This window comes from Myotis brandtii, unplaced genomic scaffold (genome assembly GCF_000412655.1).
Source record: "Myotis brandtii unplaced genomic scaffold, ASM41265v1 scaffold613, whole genome shotgun sequence".
In the NCBI taxonomy this organism is placed as follows: domain Eukaryota; kingdom Metazoa; phylum Chordata; class Mammalia; order Chiroptera; family Vespertilionidae; genus Myotis; species Myotis brandtii.
Genome location: NW_005370332.1, coordinates 1,274,311 through 1,289,283, shown reverse-complemented (window position 1 = coordinate 1,289,283; position 14,973 = coordinate 1,274,311). Strand labels below are relative to the sequence as shown.

Sequence of the window (14,973 nt, the reverse complement as noted above, 5' to 3'; positions counted from 1 at the left end):
ATGTACCTTGGTTGCAGGCACATCCCCATTAGGGGGTGTGCAGGAGGCAGCTGATCGATGCTTCTCTCTCATCGATGTTTCTAACTCTCTATCCCTCTCCCTTCCTCTCTGTAAAAAATCAGTAAAATATATTTTAAAAAAAAGAACTAACAGCTATACTCCTCAAACTATTCTAAAAAATCCAAGAGGAAGGAACACTTCCAAGCTCTTTTTATTAGCCTAATTACAAAACCAGATAAAGACACTGCAAAGAAAGAGCATTGCAGGTCAACATCCCTGATGAACATAGATGCTTAAATCCTCAACAAAATATTAGCAAATTGGATCCAGCAATATATTAAAAAGATCATACACTATGACCAAGTGGGATTTAGTACTGGGATACAAGGCTAGTACAGTATTGGCAAATCAATAAATATGATACAGCACATAAACAAATTGGAAGACAAAAAATCATATGATCATATCAATTGGCACAGAAAAAGCATTTGACAAAATCCAACATCCCTTTTTGATAAAGACTCTCAGCAAAGTTGGAATAGAGGGATCATACCTCAACATAATCAAGGCCATATATGACAAACCACAGCCAAAATCATACTCAATGGACAAAAACTAAAACCATTTCCCCTAAGAACAGAAACAAGACAGGGATGTCTGCTTTCACCACTATTATTCAATATGGTATTGGAAATACTAGCCTCAGTGATCATACAAGAAGAAAAAATAAAAGGCATCCAAACTGGAAAGAAGGAAATAAAACAACCATTATTCGCAGATGACATGATATTGTACATAGAAAATCCTAAAGACTCCACCAAGAAACTACTAGATTTAATAAATGAAGTTAGCAATGTAACAAGATACAAAATTAACATCCATAAATTGATGGCATTTTTATACACCAATAATGAACTCTCAGAAAGAGAAACTAAAAAAATCAATCCCATTTACAACTGCAACAAAAAAGATACCTAGGAATAAACTTAACTAAAGAGGTAAAAGACCTCTACTCAGAAAACTACAGGACATTGAAAAAAGAGATAGAGGAAGACATAAACAGATGGAAGAACATACCGTGTTCATGGATTGGTAGAATCAACATCATTAAAATGTCCATACTACTCAAAATAATCTACAGATTCAATGCAATCTCTATTAAAATACCAATGGCATATTTCACAGATCTAGATCAAACACTGCAAAAATTTGTATGGAACAGAAATAAGACCCCAAATAGCTTCAGCAATCTTGAGAAAGAAGAACAAAGTTGGAGGAATCAAAAATACCAGATATCAAGTTATAATACAAAACCACTACACTCAAAACAGCCTGGTACTGGCACAAGAACAGGTATATAGATCAATGGAACACAACAGAGACCCCAGAAATTGACCAAAGCCATTATGCTCAATTAATATTTGACAAAGGAGGCAAGAGCATACAATGGAGTCAAGACAGTCTCTTCAATAAATGGTGTTGGGAAAATTGGACAGATACATGCAAAAAAAAATGATACTAGACCACCAACTGATACCATACAGAAGAATAAACTCAAAATTGATAAAAGACCTAAATGTAAGTCATGAAACCATAAAAATCTTAAAAGTAACCATATACAGAAAAATCTCAGACATCTCTTGTAGTCATACATCTTTATGTATGTTTAACAATACATCTCCTAGGGCAAAGAAAACTAAGGAGAAAATAAATGAGACAAGATCAAAATAAAAAGCTTTTTCACAGCAAAAGAAACCATCAACAAAGCGAAAAGAGAGCCCACTCTATGGGAGAACATATTTGCCAATAATACATCCAAAAGGGGTTAATTTCCAAAACATATAAGGAACTCATACAACTTAACAAAAGGAAGACAAACAATCCAATTAACAAATGGGCAAGGAACCTAAATAGACACCTCTTCAAAGTGGACATAGAAATGGCCAAGAGACATGAAAAAATGCTCAGAGTCACTGATCATCAGAGAGATGCAAATGAAAATTACAATGATGTATCACCTAATAACTGTCAGAATGGCTACCGTCCACAAATCAACAAACGACAAGTGCTGGCGAGCAACCCTCGTGCCCTGCTGGGGGAATGCAGACTGGTGCAGCCATTGTGGAAAACAGTATGGAGTTTCCTCAAAAAATTAAAAATGGAACTCCCAGTTGACCCAGTGATCCCACTTCTAGGAATATATCCTAAGAAACCTAAAACACCAATCAAAAGAAATATATGCACCCCTATGTTTATAGCAGCCCAATTTATAATAGCTTAGATCTGGAAACAGCCCAAGTACCCATCCGCAGATGAGTAGATAAAGAAATTGTGGTACATTTATATGCAATGGAATACTATGCAGCTGTAAAAAAGAAGGAACCCTTACCATTTCCAACAGCATGGATGGACCTAGAGATTATAATGCTAAACGAAATAAGCCAGTCAGAGAAAGATAAGTATCACATGATCTCACTCATATGTAGAATCTAATGAACAAAATAGATCCAGAGACATAGAACCATGAACAGACTGATGAATTTCAGAGGGTAGGTGGGGTTGGGGGCTGGGGGATGAGATTAACTGGGGAACTTATATACATACATGCATAGCCCATGGACACAGACAATAGTGTGACAAAGGTTTGGGAGGGGTGGAGTGGGGAGGAGGGGCTCAATTGTGGGGAAAAACAAAGCAGACATCTGTAATGCTTTAACAATAAAAATAAATTAAAAATAAAAATGGTTTTCGATGATGGCAACATGTTGCACCAGAAAGCATTGAGACTTCTGCAAGGGATTGCCTAAAACAAGTGATACCAAACCATTTACTACAAGTGAGGGATGGTTATGCAGATTTAGGAATAGGTTTGGATTGAAAAATAAAAAAGTTAGTGGAGAGAGAGAGAAAGAGAGAGAGAGACCACATTCGCATAACTTTTGCTATAGAATATTGTTATAATTGCTCTATTTTATTATTGGTTATTGTCGTCAATCTCTTACTGTGCCTAATTTATAAATTAAACTATATCATAGCATGTATGTATAGGAAAATCATGGTATATATAGGGTTTGACACTTCGAGTTTGCAAGCATCCACTGGGAGTCTTGGAGTGTATACCCCCTGGATAAGGCGGAGGAGAGACTACTGTACTAATTGGAGAAACAGACATGTGAAAGCTTAGAGTCAGGGCTAAACTTAAAGGAATGACAGAGTAGCCAATTGCTCATATACTGAAATTTAAGGCAGGTGAAAACAAAAACCTCTGGCCTGAAACACCATTAGCATATTTTTAGTGTGAACTTTATAAAATTACTAGAGGCCTGGTGCACAAAATTCATGCACGGGTAGGGTCCCTAGGCCTGGCAGGCGATCAGAGGCGATCAGGGCCTTCCCTGGCTGCTGGCTGCCAGCTGGGGCCTTCCTTCATTCTGTGCTGCCCCCTGGTGGTCAGAACATGTCATAGTGAGCAATAGAACTGGTCTCCCGGTCGAACTCCCTTGAGGACACTTTGCATATTAGCCTTTTATATATATAGATTTTTGGAATCCATGTGCAAATGTCTTTGGAAAGATTAACACATTAATATGAATTGCTCTTTGAAAATTTATGTCTATATTATTTAAGGTACAAGGTAAATTGTTATAATCAAGCGAACTCAAAATATTATGGCTCAAGCAGTAGACCAAAGGTGGCCAGGTAGCATTGATACAGAAAGTCTTCCAAGGCCCAGGATCATTCTACCTTATTGTTTTGTCATCTCTTAGTATGTTGACTTTGCCTTTGTGGTCAATTATGGCTCCCACTATCATGTCTGTGCTGGTTGAATGAGGGGAGAGAAAGAAGAGGACAAGAGATTTTCCTGTCAAAACATGATCCAAAGGTTGTACGCATCACTGCTGCTTGCATATCTACAATGTCTACATTTATTCATATCTTCATACCAAACTGCAAAGGAGTCTGAAAAATGAAGTCTGGCTGGGAGGCCATGAACACACCTAAAACTCATGAATTTCTTTGGCTAAAAGGAAGGGTAGGAGAATGGATACTGAGAAACAATTAGCAGTATCTGTCTTAGTTTATCAGGTGACTATTTATTTATTTTAAAATATATTTTTATTGATTTCAGAGAGGAAGGGAGAGGGAGAGGGAGATAGAAACATCAATGATGAGAATCATTGATCGTCTGCCTCCTGCACACACCCCACTGGGGATCGAGCCCAGAACCTGGGCTTGTGCCCTTGACCAGAATCAAACCTGGGACACTTCAGTCCACAGGCTGATGCTCTATCCCCTGAGCCAAACCAGCTAAGACTATCAAATGACTTTTTAAAATATTTATGTTTAATGTTGAAAATATTACAGATACCTCCTTGTTCCCCGCCATTTATCCCTTCTAGCCCAGACCCCCCCCCCCCCCTCAGGCCTTCACCATACTATTGTCTGTGTCCATGGTTTATGCATATAAGTTCTTTGGTTAATACCTTCCCACCCACCCACTCACCCCAACTTTTTTTGATAAGCTTCCTGAAAGACCTAAGCCTTTCCAAAGAAGTGGGCTCATAAAGAAGTGGTAATAAAGAAGGTTGACTTGTCTGAGGTGTTTTCTGACATCAACCAATTATATGGTCCCAGATTCTCTGATGCCTACGGGGTATCCTATCATTCAATTCAATTCTGACACTTAGTATCTGTAGTTAGTTAGCAAAGACCCCACAGGTTGTGGGCTGAGTCTCACAGACTATAACCATTTCAGATGCCAGTAGAAATTCAGGAGTTTCTATGACCCCTTACAGGTTTGATAATTTGCTAGAACACCTCAAGGAACTCAGATAAACACTTTAGTGGTTTACTATGAAGGATACAACTCAGAAACAACCAAATGGAAGAGATGTACAGTACAGGGCAAGGTACTGGGGGTGAGAGTGGTGTACCACAGCTCCGGGAGCTTCCATTCTCTCTCCAGGTATGTTACCTTCCAAGTACCTTGATATGTTCACCAATGTGGAAGCAATTTGCATAAGTTTAGGAGTTTGTATGGAAGTCTCATTACATGGGCACAACTGATTAAATCATTGGCCATTGGTAATTGAATTCAACTTCCAGCCCCGCTCCCCTCCCTGAAGGTCAGGGGGTGGGAATGAAAGTTCAAACCCTCTAATCCAGCAGTTCTCAACCTGTGGGTCGAGAAAAATGAAAATACATCCTGCATATCAGATATTTACATTACGATTCATAACAGTAGCAAATTACAGTTATGAAGTAGCAACGAAAATTTTATGGTTGGGGATCACCACAACATGAGGAACTGTATTAAAGGGTCGCGGCATTAGGAAGGTTGAAAACCACTGCCTGAGTGATTAGTAATCACTCAGTTGGTTTCTCTGGCCATCAGCCCTCTTTTTGAAGCTCTCTAGCGGCTCGCCAGTAGTCACTTTATTAGCATAAACTTAGGTATGGCTGAAAGGGACTCATTAGGAATAACAAAAGACACTCCCATCACTCAGAAAATTCCAAGGTTTTTAGGATCTCTATGGCAGGAACTGGGGACAAAGACCAACTATATATATATTTAATGCACATCTGAGGATATGTTGTTTGTTCATTTGTTTTTTAAATATATTTGTATTGATTTTAGAGAGAGAGGAAGAGAGGGAAAGAGCGTGAGAGAGAAACATTGATTGGTTGCCTTCTGTACAAGCCATGGATCGAACCCACAACCTAGGTGTGTGCTCTAATCATGAATCAAACCTGCAACCTTTAGGTGTACAGAATGAGACTCCAGCCAACTGACTCACACCAGCCAGGGCCCAAATATATTTTTTTTTATTATGCCACAACTTGATATTGTCAGGAGCAGGAGTATAGTTATTCAGTATTTGTAGTTTCTATCCCTCAAACTAGAAGGTAAGCTGTATGAGATTGTATCTAACTCACCTTTGTACCCCTAGCATCTAGCACAGTGCTTGGCACATTGTTGCTTTGTAAACCATTGAATGAATGTGAATGAATAAACACTAGAGTCTGGCACTGCTGACTTCTGCAGTCTGTGAGTGTTTTTAAGACTGTTTGGTGCTAATCTGGGCACTGGATCATGTATTTCCCAGCTCATTTGGGTTTCCTGAGAAGCTCAGCTCGTGTCCTGCTGTTGAATCTGTGTTTGTCTGGAGGGGAATTCAGAGTTCATAAATTAGTTTGTTTCCAAATAATAAAAAAAAAAAACTGGGTTTCAGGGAAAGCAGGCAAGTTGAGATGTCAAAATCTGTCTCACAGTGTGTTCTTCATAGGACACTGCTTTTCTGTATGATAGCCAACTCTACTAAATAATTTTTCAAATTAGTTTTCTGGGGGTGCTATGATTTTTTAAAAAAACTCAGAACTTTAGAAGTTTGGCATATGCCTGGATATTTAAAAACTGTTGTTAAATCCAAAGAATTTTGGTAAGAATAGTGTGCATGTGTGTATACACACAAACTATGTAGTCAATGGTTATTTTTTGTATTTTTATTGTTTTTCTTTATTTAATGTCTCTTAACTTTACAAAGGAAATAACACTTTGGGAAATTAAATACTGCCTTTGCTGATTGCCTTATTTGAACAGAAGTTCAGGAATACCCATTTCCTGTTTTGATGGTCAACAGAATGGAAGTTACAGATCTTTACACAATGAAAGAAATATGATCCCTGCTAGCCAACTGTTTTAGCTAGTGAGGTATCTAAAAGTATCCCACCAGTGGCGTGATTCTGCAGGAAAAGCACTGAGCTAGGTGTCAGGTCCACCTAGATTTTATTACTCCTGAATTTTGGACTTTTGGAAAGTGACTCAACTTATTGCAACCTGATTCATATTCATTTGTAAAACTGAAATAGTATCTCCTTAGCTATCCTCGGGGGGATAATGGATAAAATAAAATAATATACGCAGGTTCCCGCTAGAGAGGCCAAGGATAGTACTTGTCTACCCTGGGCCCATCCCAGCTTCACTTCATGGTTTCAGCCTAAATATAAATAGTCTCAGTTCATGGCCCAGTGAGAACCATTGTCTTTTAATAGGTAAAAGGTCTAGCACTAGCCTAGTGTGTATGCTTAGCCTCTGGAATTGATTTGGGCCCCCGGGAGACTTTACAAGCATCAGGCTTTAGTTTTATCTCCTACTCTGCCATCTGCTTTTGGTTGTTTAATTGGACTTTGGCTCTGATCTGGAACCTCAATTCTTCCCCTGAGTCTCTGTTGAAATTGGGGCCCTGGCCTAAATCTTTTTGCCTAGTTTCTGGTAGGCAGTTGGCAGAATCGCTTGTATTATTTTCCCCAGTTCTTTCAGAAGAATGACTTAATCCCAACTATCCTGAAGAACTTTCCCACCCTGGGGCTTTGATATACCTCTTGATTCCATACCTCTTGGGTGACAGCAACCCTGGTCTGCTTCATATGTGGGTGTAGACCTGCTTCCTTTTGGTGTAGACCCGCTTCCAGCTAGGGAGGGGCTCTTCCAACTAGTCTTATCCAGCCTCCTTTCTCTGCACCAAACAGGTTTACTCTCAAATTCTCTTATTCTTAGGAGTTACAACATGCCTTGTATCTGGGGCAGAGTAATGAGAGTGCTAAGGTACAAGCACACAAGTATCATTGGCAGTTTCTATCGATGTCACCAGAAAGCCACCAAACGGGGCTTTTAGAATATTAAAATGAGTTGGCTTTTTAGTGTCTTGCTCTTTACACCAAGAAGTAAAGCATAGCCTTATGCTTTCACCGAGCAAGCTATCAAATCAGGGTGGAAGTTCATATCTAATCAATTTTAACATCTGAGGCATGGTGCATTGTTTCCAACTACATCTTATTAACTATGTTTAACAGGTTTTGCATGTCGACAAATAAATGTACTACATCATTCCAAGATATTATTATGGTTCTATTTCTTTGAATCATACTTTTCTATTATACCATAAAGTATGGTATGGTGAAGTATTTGCAAGAGTCAGAAGATTTGGTGGAAACAGACGTTTGAAGAAAACTTCCTGGAAAGTTTTTTAAAATTTTAGATAGAAGATAAATGAGCTCATTGGAATTGCAATCACAGGAAAAGGATTTTAAATTTAGGTCTCCTCCTCCCCCACACACCATCATGTGAGCAAATTCTCATTATAAAATACCTCACGTAGGCCTGATAAATAATTCTGCCAAAAACAATTGTGAAAGAGCCAAACTAGCTGACATCTGAAAAGCAGATACTAAACTCCTCAAACAATTCTCAGTTTCTCCCCACCTTCAACTTCAATTTATGGTAAAACATTAACTATACAAATGAATAAAAAGGAAAAAAACCTCTTAAGGTAAACATAAAGTTAGTAATGGACTGTCTATGATCCCCTCTTTATTCAGTCTGCTTGCTTTTTATTGTTGTTGTTTATTCACATATTTAGTGTAAAATATATCCTTGGTATCTGAGGGAAATTATTACAAGGAAGATGCTTTTATCCATTGGAATATTAGGTGGTATGTGAACTGGATCCTATCTCAATTCCTTCCTATTTTGGAATAAATCACTAACATCATTTCAGCTACTTTAGAAAAGCATCAAAGTATTCTGGCTTCTTCCTTGATCAGACTGTCAAACCCCAGAGGGAAGGTAGGGGAGGGTGGGGGTAAGGGGGAAAGATCAACCAAAGGATTTGTATGCAAGCATGTAAGCCTAATCAATGGACATAGACAACAGGGGGGGGAGGGCATGAGTTGGGGAGGTTGGGGGTGGGGGGGTTATGGTGGGATAAGGACACATATGTAATACCTTAATAAAAAAATTAAAAAAGTATTCTGGCTTCTTATGTCTCTTCATAGTTTCTGGGCATGGAGGTTCAATCAGGGGTGGATTAAAAACTCAGTGGGGGCTTGAAGGACAAAGGACAATTTGGTGGTGGCCTGAGTTTGTTTGTTTAATTTTATCTGGGCTGAAAGAAAACCTTGTTTGGTTATGTAAAGAAATATTTGATAAACCTTCAATGGGAAAAAAGGTACATGAGACTGAATTTTAATCACAACCTGAAGGATTTTTAGAAATTAGAGATACCTTGGGGCAAAAGAGGAGGCAATTTCAAGGTTGGACTAGTTGACTTCTGAGGTTTTGTTGGATGTTTTTTATTGAAACTGAAGTCCAAGGATGTTAAGGAAATTCCCCAAGGTCACCTAAGCTGATTGTGGGAGGGAGAGCCTAGAGTAGAATCCAGGTTTCAGGTTCCTTGTTCATTTATGACTCTTCATACTTAAAAGATATTTGAAAAAACAGTGGAGTAATTTTGGAGCATGCACTCTGAGGGAACAACATAGAACAGGCAATGAGATACTTACCTTTGGATTATCTTCTAATTCCCAATGTGGTGAGTCACATACTAAAATAATATTGGCATTCTGAAATGCCAGTAGGGAACCAATTAAAAGAAAATCACTCAGATGAACTTTGTGATTTCCTCTGAATCTTTTGACAAATGTAGTCTCTGATGCTGACCTGCACATTTTCTCATGACAGTTGGTAAATTTTGGTGGAAAAAGCAGAGCTCCTCCTACATAAAGACTTCAGTTCTAAGGTCATTTAAAATTCATTAAGCTAAGAAGCTGTTCACTGTGACATATTTCATTGATATTACAGAAGATTTGAGGGTAACTGGACACATTATTCATTTACAGTAAGTCTGGAACTTAAATTTGGGGGGAGGGGATGTGGGAGTGAGAGGTAACTTGTTTTGAATAATGATTTGTTTCACCTTCTTCACTGTTTAAAAAGAGACCCATAAATACTTTTGTAGCAAAAATTGTTTGTTTGACTTGATATAATATTAATTTGAGGAAATTCTGCATTATTTTGCATGAAGCTAATTCATAGGTACTGAATAATCAGCATAAATAACACAATTGCTTGTAATTCTTATTGTTGTTTCCTTACTAACCTCTGTTTTCTATAAAAATCATCATACCTCTTATAAGCAAACCTGGTCCCTTGGAAATATGATAGTTGCATTTTAGAGTTAGAGGTTTTCTGAGATTATATTCTATTTGATTTATTTCTACAACTGAAAACCTCCACTTTGCAGTAACTTTTCTTTCTTAAGTTCAGAAATAACCATAGAACTCCTCTAAAATGAATGATTTAATTTATTTTTATATGATATTTTGATTGACTTTATAGAACCCACATATCCTCTATATGTAGTGTTTATTTGTATAGTGTTTTTACATATATACTAAGTTTATGAAAATAAAAATTGTAATTGTCACTGTGAAATGAACTAGAATCTTATACATTTGTTGCTTGTTTTCCTCTGAAAGTATACAGTTAACACTTAAAAACACATCACTTTTATACATTGCACTCACTTCGGATGCTTCCAGATTAGTTTTCATTTTTAATATGTAAAAGGGTTTATGAAACGAGGACATGAATATAGGGGATTTTTCAGTAGTTTTTTTATTTTAAAAATCTTACCAAATATAGAATGTTTTAGAGAGTTCAAGACTTAAGTAAAGTGCATGGATTTGTTGTTGTTGTTACAGAATAATAACCTAAAGGACAAAGAGATCTGGTTTTCAGTCCCAGCTCTCCCCCATATAACCCTGTGAACTTGGGAGGGACATCCCATTCCCTCTCCCTTGTAATTTATTAGTTTGTAAAAGAAATCAGATGTCCTGACTCTGCCTAATGTCATGAAAGGCAATAAAAAAGTTAGAAACAGTAATTTAAACAGAAGGATTAAACAAAAAGAGGTGGAACAACTGTTAGATTCTTTTCATTTTTTGTTTTAATGCAAAGATCTTACCTGTAAATGCAAACCTGCTTTCAAGGTATTTTTTGATAATGAGAGAAATATCACTCGTGTTTTGCTACAGCTTGGATGAGTTGGGGGTAGGGTGGGTTGCTTGTTCCTTTTGATGTATTTTTCAGAGTGCCTTCAAGGAATTTATAGGAGGTATTAGTTCTACTTTGAATGTTTGGTAAAATTTGAAAGAGGTGGCTTCTGGACATGGGAGAAGTGGAAGGCAACTAATAACACTTGAGTTATATGCTACTATATTGCAGACATTTTATATGTATGATCTTATTTAATTATTACCTGAACCTCAAGAATTATTGCCTTAATTTTTTATTAAATTTATTGGGGCGACATTGGTTCAAGAAACCATACAGGTTTCAAGTGTGCAACTCAGTAGAGCATCATCTGCACACTGTGTCATGCGCCCATGGCCCCAAGCAAAGTTTCTTTCTGTCCCCATTTTCCCCACTCCTTTGCCCACCTCCACCTACCTCCCACCCCCCTTTCCCTCTGGCTATCACCACACCTTTGTCTGTGTCTATGTATTATTTATATATATATATTTTTTAGCTCAAACCCTTCACTTTCTTTCATCCAGCCTCCTAATGCTTCTCCCTTTTGACAGCTGTCAGTCTGTTCCAATGTGTTTGTCAGTTTATTTTGTTCATTAGATTCCACATATAAGTGAGATCATATGGCGTTTGTCTTTCTCTCAACCTAATACACTCCAAGTCCATTCATGCTCTAGCAAAAGATAATATTTCCTGTTTTTTTTAATTATGTGATACATCACATTTATTGATTTGCAAATAATGTACCAACTTTACATCACTGGAATAAGTCCTACTTGATCATGATATATGATCTTTTTAATGTATTGCTGAATTTGGTTTTCCAAAATTGTTTTGAGGATTTCAGCATCTTTATTCATCAGGGATATTGGCCTATGATTTTCTTTCTTTATCTGGTTTTGGAATTACAATAATGCTGGCCTTGTAAATAGAACTTATAAGTCTTCCCTTTTCCAGAATGTTTTGGAATAGTTTGAGAAAGATAGGTATTAGTTCTTCGAATGTTTAGCAAAATTTGCCTGTGAAGCCATCTGGTCCAAGATATTTCTTTGCTGGGAGTTTTTTCATTACTTTTTCAATTTCATTAGTTGTAATTGGTCTATTCAGATTTTCTGATTCTTCTTGATTCAGTTTTGGAAGATTGTATTTTTCTAGGAATTTATCCATTTCACCCAGGTTGTTCAATTTGTTAGCATGTAAGTGTTCATTGTATTTTCTTACAATCCTTTATGTTTCTGTGGTGTCAGTTGTTACTTCTGTTCTTTCATTTCTGATTTTATTTATTTAGGTTCTCTCTCTTTTTTTGTGAGTATGGTTAAACTTCATGAATCTTGTTTATCTTTTCAAAGAACCAGCTCTTGGTATCACTGATCTTTTGTAATTTTTTTTTGTCTCTATGTCATTTATTTGTGCTCTAATCTTATTATTTCCTTCCTTCTTCTTACTCTGGGTTTTGTTTATTGTCCTTTACCTAGTTTTTTTAAGTGTAGGGTTAGATTGTTTACTTGAGGTTTTTCTTACTTCTTGAGGTAGGCGTGTAATGCTATGAACTTCCTGCTCAGGACTGCTTTCATTGTGTCCCATAGGTTTTAGGTTGTTATGTGTTCATTTTCATTTGATTCCAGGTAAATTTTGATTTATTCTTGATCTCATTGCTAACCCATTCATTCGTTAATAACATTATTCAATCTTCATGTGTTTGAATGTTTTTCAGTTTTTTTATTGTAAATTATATCTAGTTTCATACTAAAAATCATACCAAGATGCTTGATATGATTTTAATTTCTTAAGTGTATTAAGACTTATTTTGTGTCCTAACATGTGGTCTATCTTTGAGAATGTTCCATGTGCACTTGAGAAGAATGTATATTTTGCTGATTTGGATTGAAATGTTCTATAAATATCAATTAAATACATCTGATTCTGTGTGTTGTTTAGGTTGCTATTGCCTTGTTGATTTTTTGTCTGGAAGATCTATCCATTGATGTCAGTGGGATGTTAAAATCCCCCACTATGACTGTATTGTTGCCTATCTCTGCCTTAATGTCCACCAGGATTTTCTTTATATATTTAGGTGCTCCTATGTTGAGTGCATATATGTTTATAAGAGTTATATACTCTTTTTGGATTGATCCCTTTAGTATTATGTAGTGACCTTTGCCTCTTTACATGGCCTTTGTTTCAAAGTCTATTTTTTAAATAAAAATATTATTACACCAGATCATTTTTGTTTTCATTTGCATGTAATATTTTTTCCATCCCTTTAGTTTCAGTCTGTGTATATTTTTAAATGAGTTGGGTCTCTTGTAGACAGCATATATATGGGTCATGTTTTCTTATCTATTCAGCTATCCTGTCTTTAGAATGGAGCATTTAATCCATTTATATTTAAGATTATCATTGATAGGTTCTTAATTATTGCCATTTTATTTTTTATACCTATGTTCCTCTCTCTCTTGATTTCTCCTTCTCCTTAAAGCAGTCACTTTAATATTTCTTGCAATACTGGTTTGGTGTCAATAAATTCATTTATGTTCTTTGTGTCTGGGAATCTCTTTATTTAGCTTTTTATTTTAAATGATAGCTTTACTGGGCAAAGTAGTCTTATTTGTAGGTACTTGCTTTTCATCACTTTGAATATTTCATGCCAATTCACCTGGCCTGAAATGTTTCTGTTGAGAAATCAGCCAATAGTCTATGGGTACTCCCTTGTAATAACTATTTTTCTCTTGCTGCTTTTAAAATTGCCTCTTTGTCTTTAACTTTTGCCATTTTAATTATGATGTGTCTTGGTGTGGGTCGCTTTGGGTTTATCTTGATTGGGACTCTCTGTGCTTCGTGAACTTATGTGACTTTTTCTTTCACCAGGTTAGGGAAGTTTTCTCTCATTATTTCTTCAAACAACTTCTCTCTCCTTTGCTCACTCTCTTCTCCTGGTGCTGCTCTGATGCACATGTTGCTGCACTTGATGTTGTCCCAGAGGTCCCTTAGAATTTCCTCATGTGTTTTTTTTAAATCCTCACCTAAGTATATGTTTAGGAAGAGAAAGGGGGAGAAAGAAAGAGAGAGAGAGAAAGAGAGAAAGAGAGAGAGAGAGAGAGAGAGAGAGAGAGAGAGAGGAAACATCGGTGTGAGGGGAGAGAGAGAGAGAGAAACATCGATGTGAGAGAGAAAACATTGATCGGTTGCCTCCTGTATGTGCTCTGATATGTGCCCTGACTGGAAATTGAAGCCACAAACATTTTAGTGTACAGGAAGATGTTCCAACCAACTGAGCCACCCACCCAGGGCTTTTTCTCATTTTTAAAAATTCTTTTCTTTTTGATGCTCTGCTTGTGTACTTGCTATTATCTTGTCATCTATATTGCTGATCAGATCCTCTGCTTCATCTATCCTACTATTGATTCCTTCTAGTGTATTCCTCATTTCAGATATAGTATTCTTCATTTCTGACTGGTTCTTTTTTATGGTTTCTATGATCTTTTTAATGCTTGTTATCTCTATGTTTAAGTTGTCACTGAAATCATGCATTCTTCCCCTAAGGCTGTGGTTGGCAAACTGTGGCTCACGAGCCACATGCGGCTCTTTGGCCCCTTGAGTGTGGATCTTCCTAAGCCTTAGGAGTACCCTAATTAAGTTAATAACAATGTACCTACCTATATAGTTTAAGTTTAAAAAATTTGGCTCTCAAAAGAAATTTCAATCGTTGTACTGTTGATATTTGGCTCTGTTGACTAATGAGTTTGTCAACCACTGCCCTAAGGTTCTTGAGCATCCTTATAACCATTGTTTTAAACTTTTCATCTGGTATTTTGGTTGCTTCCATTTCATTTAATTCTTTATCTGGAGATTTCTCTTGTTCTTTCATTTGGGGAATATTTAATTGTCTCCCCATTTTGTGTCTGTGTATTAGGTAGATCGCCTATGTCTTCCAAATTTGTTATGATGACTTTATGATATAGGTATCTTATTGGGCTCAGTGGCACAATCTTCCAGATCATGTGAGCTTGGTTATCCAGGAATATTTCTTTTTTTAAATAAATCTTTATTGTTCAGATTATTACAGATGTTCCTCTTTTTTCCCCCCATAGCTCCCCTCCACC

At 36.8% G+C, this 14,973-nt stretch overlaps 1 protein-coding gene across 1 annotated transcript in view; it reads left to right on the top strand.

Moving 5' to 3' along the window:
- Positions 1-9,589: 9,589 nt before the first annotated feature.
- Positions 9,590-14,973, top strand: part of IL13RA2 (interleukin 13 receptor, alpha 2) — a 70,167-nt gene continuing 64,783 nt past the window's right edge. The window contains exon 1 of the mRNA XM_005879910.2: positions 9,590-9,677. The gene's annotated coding sequence lies outside the window, so the exon portion shown is untranslated. The remainder of the gene's footprint in view (positions 9,678-14,973) is intronic.